The sequence below is a fragment of the Budorcas taxicolor genome, chromosome 25, assembly GCF_023091745.1.
Source record: "Budorcas taxicolor isolate Tak-1 chromosome 25, Takin1.1, whole genome shotgun sequence".
NCBI lineage: Eukaryota > Metazoa > Chordata > Mammalia > Artiodactyla > Bovidae > Budorcas > Budorcas taxicolor.
In genome coordinates, this window is record NC_068934.1 from 41,001,361 (window position 1) to 41,019,857 (window position 18,497).

Below are 18,497 nucleotides of genomic sequence, written 5' to 3' on the forward strand. Positions count from 1 at the left end.
ATCTCACATGCTAGCAAAGTAATGCTCAAAATTCTCTAAGCAAGGCTTCACCAGAATGTGAACTGAGAACTTCCAGATGTTCCAGCTGGATTTAGAAAAGGCAGAGGAACCAGAGATCAAATTGCCAACATCCTCTGGATCATAGAAAAAGCAAGAAAATTCCAGAAAAACATCTACTTCAGGGCTTCCCTTGTGGCTCAGCTGGTAAAAAAAAAATCTACTTCTGCTTCATTGACTACGCTAAAGCCTTTGTGTGGATCACAGCAAAGTGTGGAAAGTTCTTCAAGAGATGGAAACACCAGACCACCATACCTGCCTCCTGTGAAACCAGAATGCAGGACAAGAAGCAATAGTTAAAACTGGACATGGAACAATGTACTGGTCCCAAATTGGGAAAGTACATCAAAGCTGTGTATCATCACTCTGTTTATTTAACTTCTATGCAGAGTACATCATGCAAAATGCCAGGCTGGATGAAGCACAAGCTGGAATCAAGATTGCCAGGAGAAATATCAATAACCTCAGATAGGCAGATGACACCACCCTTATGACAGAAAATGAAGAAGAACTAAAGAGCCTCTTGATGAAGATGAAAGAGAAGAGTGGAAAAGTTGGCTTAAAACTCAACATCCGGGAGTGGGATGGCAGCGGAACCAGCCAGAGTTGGCCCTAGGCTGACAGATCCCACTCTCTGGCCCGAAACATGGCCTGGGGTCCTGGCCCTCTAACCCAGTCTCGCCCCAGCACTGTCGCCATGCCCAAGAGAGGGAAGCGACTCAAGTGCCAGGCCTAAGATGCCTGCTCAGGCTGAGTGACCGTGGTGGATTCTGCCAACTCAGATCCAGCCGTCGTGAGGTCTGGAAGGGTCAAGAAAGCTGTCGCCAATGCCGTTCAGCAGGAAGCCTCCCAGTTTCCTTCAGTGGAAGCTCTTTCTGGAGCTGGTAAGCCCTGTGACATCATAAATAGCAGTGGTGAGACTGATGCCCAGGAGGGAAAGCATCCATGAGAGAACTATCTCCAGAAAAAAGAAGAGCAAGAGGCACAAGAGAAGACTGGATGGGACTGGAGGAGAAGAGCATCCCATCGATATTTGGCTATTGCTGGCCCCCTGTATCTGTCCTGAGAACGCTGTGAATTTTTCCCTGATTTGTAAGAATGCCTGGACTCTCATTTGCACTGCTACCTTTTGGACAAGGTTGTACGGAAGACACTGCACACTGGATGCCGCTCTGCCTTAGCACCTGTGACCTGAGTCAGTGGAGAAGCTGCTCTGTCTTCAGGCATGTGTGATCCGGTCTCTGTACCACATGTATGAGCCATCTGCTGTGCAAATCTCCAAGAATCCAGCCATTCCAAAAAGCACTTCTAGTATATTAAAGAATTCCAAATGCTTACTTTTCTGGTGCAGAAAGATTGTTGGGAACAGACAGGAACCAATGTGGGAATCCAACTTCAAGTTCAAAAAACAGTCCCCAAGATTAAAGAGCAAGTGTATGGAAGGACTGCAGCCTCCCATTCAGTACGAAGATGTTCATAACAACCCAGACCACGGCTGCTGCCTACTGCAGGTCACCACCCTCAATTTCATCTTTATTCCAATTGTCATGGGAATGCTATTTACCCTGTTTACTATCAGTGTGAGCACGGACATGCAGCATCATTGAGTGAGACTGGTGTTCCAAGATTATCCTGTCCGTGGTGGTCAGAAACTGCGCAGTGAATAGGGTGTGCAAGTCATCCTGGACCCAGTGCACAGAGTTCAACTTTTTCACTGGTGGCATCCTCAGTATCCGTCTTCTCTGAGAGCGTAGATATTACTTCCTGTCACTGAGAGCAGCTCTGAGCGAGGCCAGTCCATTTGTAATCAGATTCCAGTTTGGAAGGGGCAGCTGGATTGTATATCTAGTCAGTAATGCACATGCTGTTTAGGTTTCTGGGGTTCCTGCTAGAAGAAGGAGAAGGATTGAATCAGGAGGAAAAACAACTAATATTTATAATTATATTTTAATTTTTGCATTTGAAAGGAGAAACCTGGCCCTATTTTCTGTGTTAAACCCCATTTGGTGCTACTGAGTTTGCTGTTCTTTGTTCTTTTATCCCAGGCAAAGTGAATGATCTTGCTTTAGGGGAAAATTAAACCCTTAAATCTCCAAACAAGGAAATTTTAACATATGGATCAGAGTAACCTTAGAGGCCTAAAGTTGTTGCTATTATTGCTTTCAGTTTAGCTGCCCCTCAAATTCAAGTGAATATTTCCTTGTTTCCCTTTACCCTTATCTAGAAATAAAGCAGGTGACTGGGTTTTCAGAACCTTAAAAAAAAAAATTCAAAAAACTAAGATCATGGCATCCGGTCCCATCACTTTATGGCAAATAGATGGGGAAACAATGGAAAGACTGAGACTTTATTTTCTTGGGCTCCAAAATCACTGCAGATGGTGACTGCAGCCATGAAATTAAAAGACGCTTGCTCCTTGGAAGAAAAGCTATGACCAACCTAAACAGGGTATTAAAAAACAGAGACATTACTTTGCTGACAATAGTTCATCTAGTCAAAGCTATGGTTTTTCCAGTAGTCATGTATGGATATTAGAGTTGGACCATAAAGAAAGCTGAGCACAGAAGAACTAATGCTTTTGAACTGTGGTGTTGGAAGACTCTTGAGAGTCCCTTGGACTGTAAGGAGATCAATCCTAAACTAGTTAAACCAGTCAACCCTAAAGGAAATCAGTCCTGAATATTCATTGGAAGGACTGATGCTGAAGCTGAAACTCAAATACTTTGGCCACCTGATGCGAAGAACTGACTCAATGAAAAAGACCCTGATACTGGGAAAGATTGAAGGCAGGAGGAGAAGGGGATTACAGAGAATGAGATGGTTGGATGGCATCACTGACTCAACGGACATGAGTTTGAGCAAGCTCTGGGAGTTAGTGATGGACAGGGAGGCCTGGCGTGCTGCAGTCCATGGGGTCGCAAAGAGTTGGACACGACTGAGCGACTGAACTGACTGACTGATAAGATATTGAGCATAGCTCCCCGTGCTATCTAGTAGGTCCTTGTTGCTTATCTATTATGCTCAAGTTTTTGAAAAATCAATTTACTTTTGATGTCTTCCTTGCCCATAAATGTCTAGACCTACACTGCCCAATACAGTAGCCCCCAGCCCCATCAGTTACTTAAATTTAGACTCAGTTCAATTCAGTCATTCAGTCGTGTCCGACTCTTTGCAACCCCATGAATCGCAGCACGCCAAGCCTCCCTGTCCATCACCAGCTCCCGGAGTTTACTCAAACTCATGTCCATTGAGTCAGTGATGCCATCCAGCCATCTCATCCTCTGTCGTCCCCTTCTCCTCCTGCCCTCAATCCCTCCCGGCATCAGGGTCTTTTCTAATGAGTCAACTCTTCACGTGAGGTGGCCAAAGTACTGGAGTTTCAGCTTCAATGTCAGTCCTTCCAAAGAACACCCAGGACTGATCTCCTTTAGAATGGACTGGTTGGATCTCCTTGCAGTCCAAGGCACTCTCAAGAGTCTTCTCCAACACCACAGTTCAAAAGCATCAGTTCTTCAGTGGTCAGCTTTCTTCACAGTCCAACTCTCACATCCATACATGACCACAGGAAAAACCATAGCCTTGACTAGACAGACCTTTGTTGATAAAGTAATGTCTCTGCTTTTGAATATGCTGTCTAGGTTGGTCATAACTTTCCTTCCAAGGAGTAAGCATCTTTGAATTTCATGGCTGCAGTCACCATCTGCAGTGATTTTGGAGCCCCCCAAAATAAAGTCTGACACTGTTTCCACTGTTTCCCCATATATTTCCCATGAAGTGATGGGACCAGATGCTATGATCTTCGTTTTCTGAATGTTGAGCTTTAAGCCAGCTTTTTCACTCTCCTCTTTCACTTTCATCAAGAGGCTTTTTAGTTCCTCTTCACTTTCTGCCATAAGGGTGGTGTCATCTGCCTATCTGAGGTTATTGATATTTCTCCCGGCAATCTTGATTCCAGCTTGTGCTTCTTCCAGTCCAGTGTTTCTCATGATGTATTTTGCATATAAGTTAAATAAGCAGGGTGACAATATACAGCCTTGATGTACTCCTTTTCCTATTTGGAACCAGTCTGTTGTTCCATGTCCAGTTCTAACTGTTGCTTCCTGATCTGCATACCGATTTCTCAAGAGGCAGCTCAGGTGGTCTGGTATTCCCATCTCTTTCAGAATTTTCCACAGCTTATTGTGATCCACACAGTCAAAGGCTTTGGCATAGTCAATAAAGCAGAAATAGATGTTTTTCTGGAACTCTCTTGCTTTTTCCACAATCCAGCGGATGTTGGCAAGTTGATCTCTGGTTCCTCTGCCTTTTCTAAAACCAGCTTGAACATCTGGAAGTTCACGGTTCACATATTGCTGAAGCCTGGCTTGGAGAATTTTGAGCATTATTTTACTAGCGTGTGAGATGAGTGCAATTGTGCCATAGTTAAGCATTCTTTGGCATTGCCTTTCTTTGGGATTGGAATGAAATCTGACCTTTTCCAGTCCTGTGGCCTGGAAAAGTGCTGAGTTTTCCAAATTTGCTGGCATATTGAGTGCAGCACTTTCACAGCATCTTCTTTCAGGATTTGAAATAGCTCAACTGGAATTCCATCACTTCCATTAGCTTTGTTCATAGTGATATCTTCTAAGGCCCACTTGACTTCACATTCCAGGATGTCTGGCTCTAGGTGAGTGATTATCTGGGTCGTGAAGCTCTTTTTTGTACAGTTCTGTGTATTCTTGCCACCTCTTGTTAATATCTTCTGCTTCTGTTAGGTCCATATGATTTCTGTCCTTTATCAAGCCCACCTTTGCATGAAATGTTCCCTTGGTATCTCAAATTTTCTTGAAGAGATCTCTAGTCTTTCCCATTCTGTTGTTTTCCTCTATTTCTTTGCACTGATCACCAAGGAAGGCTTTCTTATCTCTCTCTCCTTGCTATTCTTTGAAACTCTGCAATCAGATGCTTATATCTTTTCTTTTCTCCTTTGCTTTTTGCTTCTCTTCTTTTCACAGCTATTTGTAAGGCCTCCTCAGATAGCCATTTTGCTTTTTTGCATTTCCAAGGAGCGGTGGCTATGCGGGTGCAGGAGGGCCAAGAGGAGCTACTCCACGTTCAAGGTTGGGAGGGGCAGCCATGAGGAGATACCCCTCGTCCAATGTGAGGAGCAGCAGCTGTGCTTTGCTGGAGCAGCCGTGAAGAGATACCCCACGTCCAAGGTAAGAGAAACCCAAGTAAGACGGTAGGTGTTACAAGAGGGCATCAGAGGGCAGACACACTGAAACCATAATCACAGAAATCTAGGCAATCTGATCACAAAGACCACAGCCTTGTCTAACTCAGTGAAACTAAGCCATGCCATGTGGGGCCACCCAAGATGGACAGGTCATGGTGGAGAGGTCTGACAGAATGTGGTCCACTGGAGAAGGGAATGGCAAACCACTTCAGTATTCTTGTCTTGAGAACCCCATGAACTGTCTGAAAAGGCAAAATGATAGGACACTGAAAGAGGAACTCCCCAGGTCAGTAGGTGCCCAATATGCTATTGGAGATCAGTGGAGAAATAACTCCAGAAAGAATGAAGGGATGGAGCCAAAGCAAAAACAATACTCAGTTGTGGATGTGACTGGTGATAGAACCAAGGTCTGATGCTGTAAAGAGCAATGTTGCATAGGAACCTGGAATGTTAGGTCCATGAATCAAGGCATTTTGGAAGTGGTCAAACAGGAGACGGCAAGAGTGAACATCGACATTCTAGGAATCAGTGAACTAAAATGGACTGGAATGGGTGAATTTAACTCAGATGACCATTATATCTACTACTGTGGGCAGGAATCCCTCAGAAGAAATGGAGTAGCCATGATGCTCAACAAGAGAGGTCGAAATGCAGTACTTGGATGCAATCTCAAAAATGACAGAATGATCTCTGTTCGTTTCCAAGGCAAACCATTCACTATCACAGTAATCCAAGCCTATGCCCCAACCAGTAATGCTGAAGAAGTTGAAGTTGAACGGTTCTATGAAGACCTACAAGACCTTCTAGAACTAACGCCCCAAAAAGATGTCCTTTTCATTATAGGGGACTGGAATGCAAAAGTAGGAAGTCAAGAAACACCTGGAGTAATGGGCAAATTTGGCCTTGGAGTACAGAATGAAGCAGGGCAAAGGCTAATAGAGTTTTGCCAAGAAACGCACTGGTCATAGCAAACACCCTCTTCCAACAACACAAGAGAAGACTCTACACATGGACATCACCAGATGGTCAACACCAAAATCAGATTGATAATATTATTTGCAGCCAAAGATGGAGAAGCTCTATACCGTCAGCAAAAACAAGACCAGGAGCTGTCTTATTGCCAAATTCAAACTTAAATTGAAGAAAGTAGGGAAAACCACTAGACCATTCAGGTATGACCTAAATCAATCCCTTATGATTATACAGTGGAAGTGGGAAATAGATTTAAGGGACTAGATCTGGTAGACAGAATGCCTGATGAACTACGGACGGAGGTTCGTGATACTGTACAGGAGACAGGGGTCAAGACCATCCCCATGGGAAAGAAATGCAAAAATAAAAATTTAGATTAGTTAGCATTAAATAAAATGAAAGATTCAGATCCTTAGTCACATTAGCTACATGTCAAGTGCCCAGTAGCCGCATGTGATTAGCGGCTCCTGTATTTCCATCAGCCTAGAAAATACTGCTGAACAGTGCTGGTCTCCACTGTAAGATCCTTCCTGAGAGTGGGAACCAAACAGGTCTGTTTTACCACCATATACCCAATGCCAAGGCAAATGTCTGGCATTTTATTGCTATTTTATGAAGGAAGGAGGGAAGGAGGAAGTAAAAAAGAAGGAAGGAAGGAAGGGTTGTTTCTAGAGTCATTCCGTCATTTCATCTTCTCAGTGGATCTGTAGGGAGGGAGGGGAAGAATGACTTTCTGGGTTTTTTTAGGTGAGGAGCAGGGTCAGGGAGTGAAATGCTACACCCGCTGTCACTGATCATGACCCTAGACCCTCCCACGCTCGCCACCAAGCAGACCTCCAGTGACTCCTGAGACATTTGGACAGAATAGTGAGCTGGCAGCCTGGGGTCCAGAAAACACTAGAGGCAATAGGAAAGTCATTCTGACTCTAGTAGAATCGGGGCACTTTTGACTTGAAAAGGACTTTGAGCAGGACCTTATCCACTCTCTGTGTTTTATAGGAGAGAGACCTTAAGAAGTTATATGTCCACAGAATTAGTTAAGAAGCAAAGAGATTGGGATCAGCCCCTGGAGCTTGGCAGGCTGTGGCTTTAGGGGAATCACTGAAGATTATAGCAGAGAAATCAGTTCTGTGGCCTCTTAAGATCAGTGTGGTAGCTGGACCAGATAAACCGAGGCTGAGGAAGGAGCCAGCCAGAAAGCAACTGTAACCAGAAGCAGGATGGTGGTGGCAGGAATAAATGGGAATCAATGAAATCTGAATAACATGAAAGAAAGAATATTGAGGAAGGAAGAGAGAGGGCAACGGGGATCATGTGTTTTGTTACTGGGAGCCCGGAAGTATGATAATACTGGGCAGAAAAGAATTTGGGAAAGAAATTGGCGTATCCAAGAAAGTTAAAGTGAGTCTTAGACATGATGAATGATTCACTCCTAGAACATTCGTACTATTAACAGAAGGGATGTTATAAGTAGTATATAGTGTTTACCTCTTTGTTTTATTTTGGGGAAAACAGAGGCCCAGAGAGGAGAGGCACCGGTTTAAAGGCACACTATTTGTGTAAAATAAGACTGAACCAGAACTCAGGCCTCCTGAGTTTCATTCCAGGCCTCTGAAATTCCTCTAATCTCCCTCACCCAAGGCCTCCCAAGGCAGATTTGCTGGCTGATAAACAGATGCTATTTAACTTTAACATTGAATCCTCTCTAGTGAAATCTCACCTGATCATGGATTACACAGAGGAAGTCTAAATTTATACAGATCCTTATCACATATCCTTAGGATTGAACCACACAGTCTGATGAAGACCTCTTAATGGGTTTTCAGTTAGTGCCTTTGTGGTTTGGAGGACATTATCTATTGCCTCCGAGTCTACACTTCCTCCTCTATAAAGCGTAAATTTAAAAACCTACTTCACAGGTAGTGACTCATTTGTGAAATAATACATGGAAGGCATCCAGCATAGTTCTAGTGTATCCTAACTATTGGCTGTTCTTCTAGTTCCTTCCCCAGAGCGCTGCATAGATGATCAGTTTGGCTCATCACAGCATTAGGTTGGCTGAATCAGGGAGATCAAAGACATGAAAATTCCTTGAAAACAGAAACCCACTTGTATTGCTAAGAGCACAATGAGTTAGCGTGGCAGAATCATGTTGGGGGCTTCCCAGGTAGTGCTGTGGTAAGGAACCCGCCTGCCAATGCAGGAGACGCAGGAGACTCAGGTTCGATCCCTGGGTCAGGAAGCTCCCGTGGAATAGGAAATGACAACCTGCTCCAGTATTCCTGTCTGGAAAATTCCATGGACATACGAGTCTAGCAGGGTCGCAAAGTGTCAGACACGACTGAGCATGCATGCACGTGGTCAGGTTGGGGGGATATTGTCCATGGAGATGGGGCAAAAGTTGTGACAATGTCATGAAAGGTAAGACAATGTCTTGAAAGAGGACACTGCAGGCTGTGGGCATTGCTAACATAACATTGCCGGTGCTGGAAGAAGCAAGGTGATCCAGCCTCCTCTTCCTTCCCTGTCCAGTTCTGGGGACACTTTCACTGGAACAGACAGAAGAGGAATCACTTTCCTACCAGCTTATCAACCAGGTCTCCTGGGGAGAAGGTAAGAATTTGTAATTTATCTCTTAGGTTAATTATCAATAAGCTTTGTGATTGATCAGCAGGGTGATCTCTCCCAGGGTCATTCTAAAACCACGTACCTCAAATTGGGACTCAAACCCAGCCAAAACGCTGACTGAGACTTGAACCCCCACAGCCAGGACTTGAATCTAGCCCAAACCCACGGTCTTCCAAATGAAATCACACACCTGGTTTCAGGACTTAATGAAGCCCTGGTTCTTGATGTCTCATTGCAGAAAGAATTCAGAGAGAGACAAAGTATTCCTGCTTTGGGTGGGTAAGAAGTGGATATATTTAGAGAGAAACACGTTCCACAGACAGACTGTGGGCCACCTCAGAAGGTGATAGAGCTCTGAAATATGGTGATGTTCGTTTTAATGGACGGGAACTTTCAAAAACTAAACAGTGGGAAAATTACTCCAACTATCTTAGGGAAGGGGTGGAGATTTCCAGGAACTAGGCCGCCTCTCATTTTGGTCTTTGACGGTCAGCCTTGGAACTGTCATGGTGCCTGTGAGTGTGCCAGTTACCTTGCTGATGTGTTACAATGGGTGTGCACTGAGGGTCAAGGTCTAGTTGAAGTTGACTTGTCTGCCATCTTGGACACATTTGATTCTAATCCGCTTATGTCATGTCCTTGGTTATGTCCTTCATTCAAAGGCTGTGCGCTGCTCTCCTCCCTCCTGTTTCAATCCAGGCCCTATCCCCCAGAGAATATTGCACAGCACCGTCTCTGGCTTTAGCCTCTTCTTCAGTCACCTGCCCATGTGAGTCCTTAATAGCAGTGCTGGGCTTGAGTGTGGGCGGGCAGCCCAGAAGGAGACAGTCTTCCAGCGTATGTTCACCCTAGCCTGCTTCTTACAGCCTGGTGGTCGCCTGTCCACGCGTCCACTCGCTCAAGAATCACTGAAGCCTATGACACGCCGGGCACTCTGAGAGGGGGGACACACACAGTAGAGGGGCCAAAGGACCTGGTCCCCGCTCTCAGGAAGCTCCCAGTCTAGTGGGAAGAAAGGCAATAACCCAGTCAATGAAGCGTGACAGCTGCTAAGAAGGAAACAGGGCGGTCGAGGAGAAGGGGCGATGGGGGGTGGTGATGGTGCGCAGGGGAGGTTGGCGAGAATCCCGCTGAGCTATGACTTGGGCCAGACGTGGGTGGGGAGAGAGGAGGAACACTTGGGGAAAGAACCTGACTTTTCAAAACCAGCAAGCAGGCTTGAAGTGGGGTGTTTGGATAACTCTAAGTGCAATGGGAAAGGTCTCAAGCAGGCGGGTGACAGGACCCGGGGTGTATTTTAAGGTGGTTCAAGTTGAGTGGAGCAGTGAGGGGTCAGGAGGCTCTGCTGGGGAGCGAGAGGGCATCTGGAGGTGCTGCAGCTACAGACAGGCTCTCCATGGGACAGGATTCTGGGGAGAGCGTGGGGGCAGGGAAGAGTTCCCCATTCAGCTAATGCGTCTGGAACGTCCTGCTGGAAGCTGGCATTAGAGCAGGGACTTCACTTGTGAGAGACAACCAGCCTGTGCCAGACCTCCTAAATCTTCTCCTGCAGTGCTCCGGGGGTGAGCGGGCAGCTTCTTACAATGCAAGAAACCTCAAGGCCTCTGTGAGCCAGAGTGGCTGGTAGATGAATCCAAGCTTTGCATGAGGCCTTTGCAAAGGCTTTGCTCAAGGGTGGCGGACATGGGAACAGCCTGGGAAGGCTCCTGGGATGGCCCTGTTTGCGGGGTGCTCAGGAGTTTGGGGTTTGTTGTTACGAGTAGTGGGACCAGGGTGTGTAGATCTGAGTGGAGTCCACGGCTCACTGCATCGGTCTACATGATGGCAGGACTTTGGACTCTCCAGGTTAGTATGTGCAAACCCTTTTTTAATTCTCATGCCCCTAAGGATCCGTTTTAGACAGTTATCCCCAAATCATATCCCATCTAGAAAGTTTAATACCATAGATGACTGTCCACTTATTGTTTGTATATCTATATTTATTTTTTTTTGTCTTTTAACTTTTTTATGTTGGAGAATAGCTGTTTAACAATGTTGTGATGGTTTCGGGCGAACAGGAAAGGGACCCAACCAAACATATACACGTAGCCATTCTCCCACAGACTTCCCCGCCATCCAGACTGCCGTGGGGTATGGAGCAGAGTTCCCTGCGCTTGTCTATCTGTGTTTATATATAGAAAGAGTAAGATTTTTTTTCAGCCCCCAAGAAGGCAATTTCTGTCTCCTTGCAGTGATCCTGCCCTGCTGAGATCAAAGCCTCCTCATTTATTACAGGACCAGAGAGAGTAGCTCCTGTGACTCTCTGACCTGCACACTTTGGCTTCTTGAAAGAACTTGCCTGGTGGCCACCCAGTGTTGCAGAAGACCCTGTGCTTCCCAAGGTCACCTTCCCATGCTCCCAAAGTAGCTGGACCTGATGGCCCCAAAGGGTGCTGATGTCTCACGGAAAGGAGGGGCATGCTTCATCACTTTTCATCCCTCTGTGTCCCCTGGCTGGTGGCTGCATGGCCACCTTAAATCCCAGAGAGATCCCATGAAAACATCCTTCAGGGAATTCCCTGGTAGTCCAGTGATTAAGACTTTGTGCTCACAATGCGGGGGGCACCCGTTCAGTCCCTGGTTGGGAAACAGGATCCCACATGCCACTTGGTACAGCCAAAAAAAATTCTTCAGCCAAGTGAGCCCAGGTTGAGCAAGACACCCCCAGTTATGTGCTGCCCTCAAGCCTCCCCAGATACATTCTTTAATAAGCCCTTTCACTGACTCATCAGTAAAAGCAGCGGTACAGCAGCAGCCGCAGCCAAATCCCAGTTGGGCTCAGCTGGTCTGCACAGTCAGCCTTTACGATTCTGACAGCGTTCCATCTTACAGGTGAGAAACCAGAGACCAGACAGGTCCTACTGGAAGCAAGGTCATAGAGTGATGATTGCAAGGCTTCGCAGAGTGATGATTGCAAGGCTTCCTTTCCTTGTTCTGCACTGGACGAGCAGGGAGCCTCCCCTAAGAACCTCTACCCAGGAGAACCGGGGAACCGGTCATGCGCCCTGGGTCTCTCTGGAGCCTCACCAGCCATGATTTGGTTTGATGCCTGTCCATGCCCTGGCATTTAGAAATGCTTGGGCTTCCCTGGTGGCTCTGTGGTAAAGAACCCGCCTGCCAGTGTAGGAAACGCAGGAGACTTGGGTCCGATCTCTGGGTCAGGACAATCCCCTGAGAAGGAAATGGCAAGCCGCTCCAGTATTCTTGCTTGGGAAATCCCATGGATGGAGGTACCTGGTGGGCTACAGTCCACGGAGTTGCAAAAGAGGCGGACACAACTTAGCAACTAAACAACAACAGCAACAACTTATAGATGTTTATAGCAATTTGATGGAAGAATTTTGTGCCTATTGTCTCTAATTCTAAAGCATTCTCCTCCTGGATACTGGGTGGTTTGGCTTTCATTACTCTAATGATTCATTTTTATTGTATTTTATGAAAGCATAGATCTGTGATGGATTAGAAATTCATTTTGAAACGCTAGTCCTTCACCATTAATAGTTGGATTTGTGCCTCCCACCTCCCACACACAGCGTGGAAGGCCTTTGACCTCAGGATTAAAGAAAAATTAACATGTGGTTGATTGGCTGAGCTAACAGTGGACAGAGCTCAAAGGTCTTTCTTTCAGCCTTGGGCAGACATAACCTTAGCAACATAAAGATTGACTCCCGGGTGCTTCTCCATCTACCGAGCCCTGTCCCAGGGGAATGGCTCCATAAGTCCATGGGATGTACAGTGAGTGGCTGCAAGTACCTTCACTGGGGGCTCTTCTGATCAGAGATTTGCTGGAACAGTTGGGATCTTGCATTCTCAGTCGCTTCAGTTGTGTTCGACTCTTTGTGACCCCATGTAGCCCCCATGTAGCCCCCATGTAGCCCGCCAGGCTCCTCTGTCCATGGGATTCTCCAGACAAGAATACTGGAGTGGGGTGCCATTTCCTTCTCTAGCTGAGATCTTAAAGATCATTTAACCTCTCCTCATCGTACCAATGGGGGATCCGGACCGTAAATGGGGCTGACATTTGTTTTCTTATTTCCATTGTCTGGAAGGGTACCTGTCACAGAATACGCTAAGAACCAGAGTCGGGGTCTGACCTGGGGTCTGAGCTCCCGCACTGGTGGCCTGGTTCTGCTGTCTGGGTAAGGTCCTCTCTGCATCTCAGCGGGGCCAGCTCGGGAGGGAAGATGGACACGGAGTGGGAGGATGAGGGGCAGACTGGAAGAGCTCTCACCACGTGTGATCCCCATGTTGTGGTGACCCTCGGGACCAGCTGGGGCCCCACACCCCAGAGGCGCATACTCCCAGCCCAGGGTGCAGGGGCTGTGGGCTCAGGGGCTGCCCCACCACTGACAAGTGTGCCTGAGCCACCCCACCTCTGTCCTCCCTGCTCCATCCTCAGAATACAAAAGGGCTGCACTTCCCCTGCACCCTCAAGTCCTGCACATCTGTCTCTCCTGGCTGCCCCACAGGGAGGGGAATTCCAGGAAAGGCAGTTTGCCTTAGCTAAGGTGTCATGCTCCAAAGTCCCACCACACCTAGAAATGCTGAATGAAAGAAAGAAGTGACTTGTCCAGGGGCACATAGCAGGCAACTGAAAGGCCATTCAGGAATGTGTTCTAGCAGAGGGCAGGGCTCTCCCCTCTACCACACTCACTTCTGAAGGGGGCCCTGGCTGCCCAGCCCAGCACTGGGCCAGACGCTGACACGACTGAGCGACTAACCCACCCACAAGGCTGGGGGTGGGTGGTGGCAGTCGGTCCAGGAGAGGAGCAGGGACCAGGAAGACTGAAGGTCACGCACGGCCATCCTGGGGGAACACGGAGCGCTTCCCTGGGCTGCAGGGCAGGATGATGGGAAACAAGCCAGAAAAGTGAGGGAGGGTCTTCCACGCTGACTTCAGAACCCTGGCAGGAAGATGAGAATGCCTGGACATCGGTAGTGCCTTGGGGCTGCGGGGGAAATACACTTCGGAGATAATTAGAGGTAGAGCTTGGTGGATGTGGGATCACTATGAGGGCGTAAGAAGGTGCAGGTTTGCATGTAGGGGCTCATAAAAGTGGCCTCTAGGGAGGATGCGTCCCCTGCCACACCCAGCATCAGGAGCTAGGGTGGGAGGTGAGGAGAGGCAGGCTAGCTGCCTCGTTTGCCTCGGGATGGACCTCTCCTCCTGGCATATTCTCCCTTAATATCGCCAGTTCAAACAGGACTCCCAGGTGACTCAAGCTGGTGGGTGACTCCTCTCAGCAGCCAGCATGGGGACTCGGCTGGCCCCAGCTCACATTGCCCGATTGCCTCTTCAGCTCAGCCTCCTTGAGGCAGCACAAGTGGTGCCTTCACCAGGAAGCATCATATGTCTCTAAAGCAGAATCAGAGGTTAGGAGAGAACTTAGAGACGATCCGTTCCTTATAAGAAAGGAGAGAGCCAGAGAGCTCAGGGAGGCCAATGAACTTGGGCCTGTTCTGCCCCCACTGGTGTCGTATCTCCCTTACAGAAGCCCAGTTGGCTGCTTGTCCCCTGCTTCGTGTAGCCTTCAGACAGAGGTGACCAAGGACAGCACGTGGTGCTACCAGGGCTGGGTGTCGACTCCCCCGGGGACAGGACCCAGAGTGAGGATGTGGTCCATCAACACAAGGACGGGGCACCTGAGGTCTGGCAAGCCTCTGCACAGCTGAGGATCAATTGGTGGTGGCTGCATTTTAGTGATATTTATATATTTCATCCAAGATTTTTAATTTCATTCAGGCTAGATCCAGATGCTTAGACTGCTATCAGGAACAGGAAGCTCTCAGATTTCCCAATCGCTGGGCCTGTTTCCTCTCTTATAAGGTGAGAAAAGGCTCCTTTCCAGCCCAAGTTACAGTTCCCACCCTGTCGCATCTTGGCCTACACCCTGGCCTGATAGCCCAGGCCCACATACCTCCTGTGTTTCAGCTCTGTTCCTGCAATGCCTGTGGCTCTCTTCCTCCAGTGCTTCTTTGGCACCTTCTAAGCCTGGCGTGCTGTGATTCATGGGGTCGCAAAGAGTCGGACACAACTGAGCGACTGAACTGAACTGAACTGAAGCCTCTCAGAGCTGGTCACTCAGAAGCTGAACTGTGAGGCCATCTATCAAACCTGACAGCAGTCATGGGAAGAGAGCCCTGGAGAACAGTGGCAACATTTCTGCCCAGTTCTGCTGGCCTCTTTGGCAAGGAGCCCTTGGATTAGAAGCCAAATATCTAAATTGTAGTCCTGGTTCAGCAACCTCCCAGTTATATTATTAATGATGCTGAATTGCCTCCAACCTTACAGATAGGTATAAACATCCTATCTATACCTTGTGGGTCAGCTGGTAAAGAATCTGCCTGCAATGTGGGAGACCTGGGTTAGATCCCTGGGTTGGGAAGATCCCCTGGAGAAGGGAAAAGCTACCCACTCTGGTAATCTGGCCTGGAGAATTCCATGGTCTAAGTCCATGGGGTCTCAAAGAGTCGGACACGAGTGAGTGACTTTCACTTCACTTCACATACACAGATATGCTTCGGCATCATCTCATTAGCTTCTAAAACAATTTAAAAGTGCTTTTCTATTTATTAAGGGCAGCCCTTGGAAGTGAGCGCTATGTGTATGTATCTTTGTTTTCTGTTTGTTTCTGTTTAGTCACCAAGTGGTGTCTGCCTGTTTGTGAGCCCATGGATTGCTCACACCAGTCTCCCCTGTCCTTCACTATCTCCCAGAGTTTGCTCAGATTCATGTCCATTGAACTCGGTGATGCTGTCTAACTATGTCATCCTCTGACACCCCGTTACTCTTTGGTCTTCAATCTTTCCCAGCATCAGGGTCTTTCCCAATGAATTGGATCTTTATATCAGGTGGCCAAAGTATTGGTGTTCCAGTTTCAGCATCAGTCCTTCCAATGAGTATTCAGGCTGATTTCCTTTTAGGATTGTCTGGTTTGATCTCCTTGCTGTCCAAGGGACTCTCAAGAACCTTTTCCAACACCACAGTTTGAAAGCATCCAACTTTCACATCCATATAAGACTACTGGAAAAACCATAGCTTTGACTATACGGACCTTTGTCTGCAAAGTGATGTCTCTGCTTCTTAATACAGTGTCTAGGTTTGTCAAATCTCTGTTTTTACAAGTGGGAAAGCCAAGCATCCGAACGGTTAATCAATTGCTAGTTTGGAAAGAACTTATACTTTGCAATTAGACCTAATGTTCAAATCCCAGTTACGTGAATTACTCAACTTCACAGAGCTCCAATTTCTGCAACTGTAAAATGGGGACAGTAAGGGCGTGTTCAGTTCTCAGGATGTTCTCTCCCTTAGGTCACCCCAAGTTTGGGCACAAGCATGGGAGTCAACTGCCTGGCAAACCAAAGACTACGGGTAGGGGTATTGGCTGGAGACTAGCCTGCCAGGGCCTGTAAGTCCCAGCAGACTGAAGCCTATGAACCCTGTTCTTACGCTGGTTCCCCACCAGATAGTCACCCTTGTTTGGTTTTGTTAAAAACACATTTATTTTCTTTTTAGCTGCTCTGGGTCTTCTTTGTTGCTGCAAGTGGGCTTTCTGTAGTTCCGGCGAGCAGGGGCTATTCGAGCTTCTCACTGCGATGGCTTCCCTTGTCTCGGAACAGAGGCTCTAGAGCACATGCTCAGTACTTGTGCTGCACAGGCTTAGTTGCCCTGCAGCAGTGATGTTTTCCCGGCCTGGATCGAACCCACTTCCTCTGCCTTGGCAGCTGGATTCTACTGGACCACCAGGGTAGTCCAGCCTTGATTTTATATACATTATGTTTGGTCTCCTTTTCACATCTCTAGGAAGCTCCTCCTATTTAGATCTATAATTTCTAAAAAAGCTTTTCATCTTATTTTGTAATATAGCTGATTGACAATATTGTGATAGTTTTAGGCACACAGCAAAGTGATCCAGCCATTACATACACATGTATCCTTCTCCCCCAAACTCCCCTCCCATCCAGGCTGCCACATGGCATTGAGCAGAGTTCCCTGCGGTACACAGTAGGACCTTGCTGTTTATCCATTCGATATACAATAGTTTGTGTCTGCTAACCCCAAACTTCCAATCCAACCCTCCCCCACACTCTGTGCCCCCTTGGTAACCGCAAGTCTGTTCTCTATGTCTAGTTTCTGTTTTGTAGATAAGTTTATTTGTGCCATATTTTAGATTCTACATATAAGTGATATCTAATGGTATCTATCTTTTCCTTTTCCTCTCTTTTAACAGAGCGTTCAAAGGGTTAATCAATTGTTAGTTTGGAAAGAGCCTGTACTTTATAATTAGACCTAAAGGTCAAATCCCACTTATGTGGATTACTTAACTTCACTGAGTTCTGATTCCCCCAACTGTAAAATGGAGACAGTAAGGGCATGTTCAGTTCTCAGGATGTTCCCTCCAAAGGTCACCCTATGTTTGGGCACAAGCATGGGAGTCAGCTGTCTGGCAAACCAAAGACTATGAGTGGGGATGGTGGCTGGACACTAGCCTGCCAGGACCTGTAAGTCCCAGCAGATTGGAGCCTATGAACCCTGGGTCTCTACAAGGTGAGACGAGAGGACAGAGATGTGGCCAAGGGCCAGGCAGGAGGAACCTTCAGGATCCAGGCTCTGAGACCCTTTGGAGCTCTGAGACCCTTTGGAGCTCTGAGACCCCATCAGCCTCCTGTTCAAACACACATATATGTTTTGTCATGTTGGTTGAAGTCTTGCCATGGGAATCTGTCTTGTTTGCTGTCCATAACTAGATCGCTGATGAAAGAGCTTTGATCTTTCAGAAAACCTGAGCCTCCAGTCTTTCTTTTTCCACTAGTTTGCCACACAGCCTTGGTTCAAGGCCTTCAGGCTTGCTGGGCCTTAGCCGTCTTGGTGATCTAATGAGGTTGTCCGAGCTCTAAAAACTGTGACATTCTGAAATGACCAAATGTATGAACTTCCCTGGTGATCCAGTAGCTAAGACTCTACTCTACTGATGCAAGGGACCCAAGTGGGATCCCTGGTCAGGGAACTGGATCCTACATGCTGCAAATAAAAGTTCACTTGCCCAAACTAAAAATCTCATGTGCCATAACTAAGATCTCGCACACCCAAATAAATATTGGGGAAAAAATGGTTCTTTCCTGGAAAATAAAGAAATGAGCAAATGCACTTGAAGTTAGCACATTTGGCTGCAAGCCCAAGGTTCCCAGAGCAGCTCTTCCTCCCCTGAGGACTGCTCTGTCCACTGACTTTGGCCACCTTGTTTCTGTTGAGCCTGGTGTGAGTGGACCCTCGATCAACAGCTGTTGCATGAATGAATGAATGAATGGTTTTAGGTTTTACCCTTTAGCATTTAGACACTCACCAAGGTGTGCACGTTGATGGGAAGGGCATGGGCTACAGAATCAGATATATTCCATCCCTGCTTGTGGAACCTTCGGCAAGCTACTTAACCTATCTAAGCCTTAGTGTCCTCCGTGGTCCTTGTAGGACTGCTATGAAGAGTAAAATGAATCCTGGGTTTAAAGAATTTAGCAGAGTTTTGTGCACAGGAAGTGTTCAAGAAATGTTCCTTCTTGGTCCTGACAGTCAAAGAAACAAACAATG

The 18,497-nt window shown here is 47.1% G+C and overlaps 1 pseudogene; it reads left to right on the forward strand.

The window, feature by feature from the left end:
• Nucleotides 1-703: 703 nt before the first annotated feature.
• Nucleotides 704-1,811, forward strand: LOC128069160 (transmembrane protein 183-like; annotated as a pseudogene).
• The last annotated feature ends 16,686 nt before the right edge of the window (nt 1,812-18,497 follow it).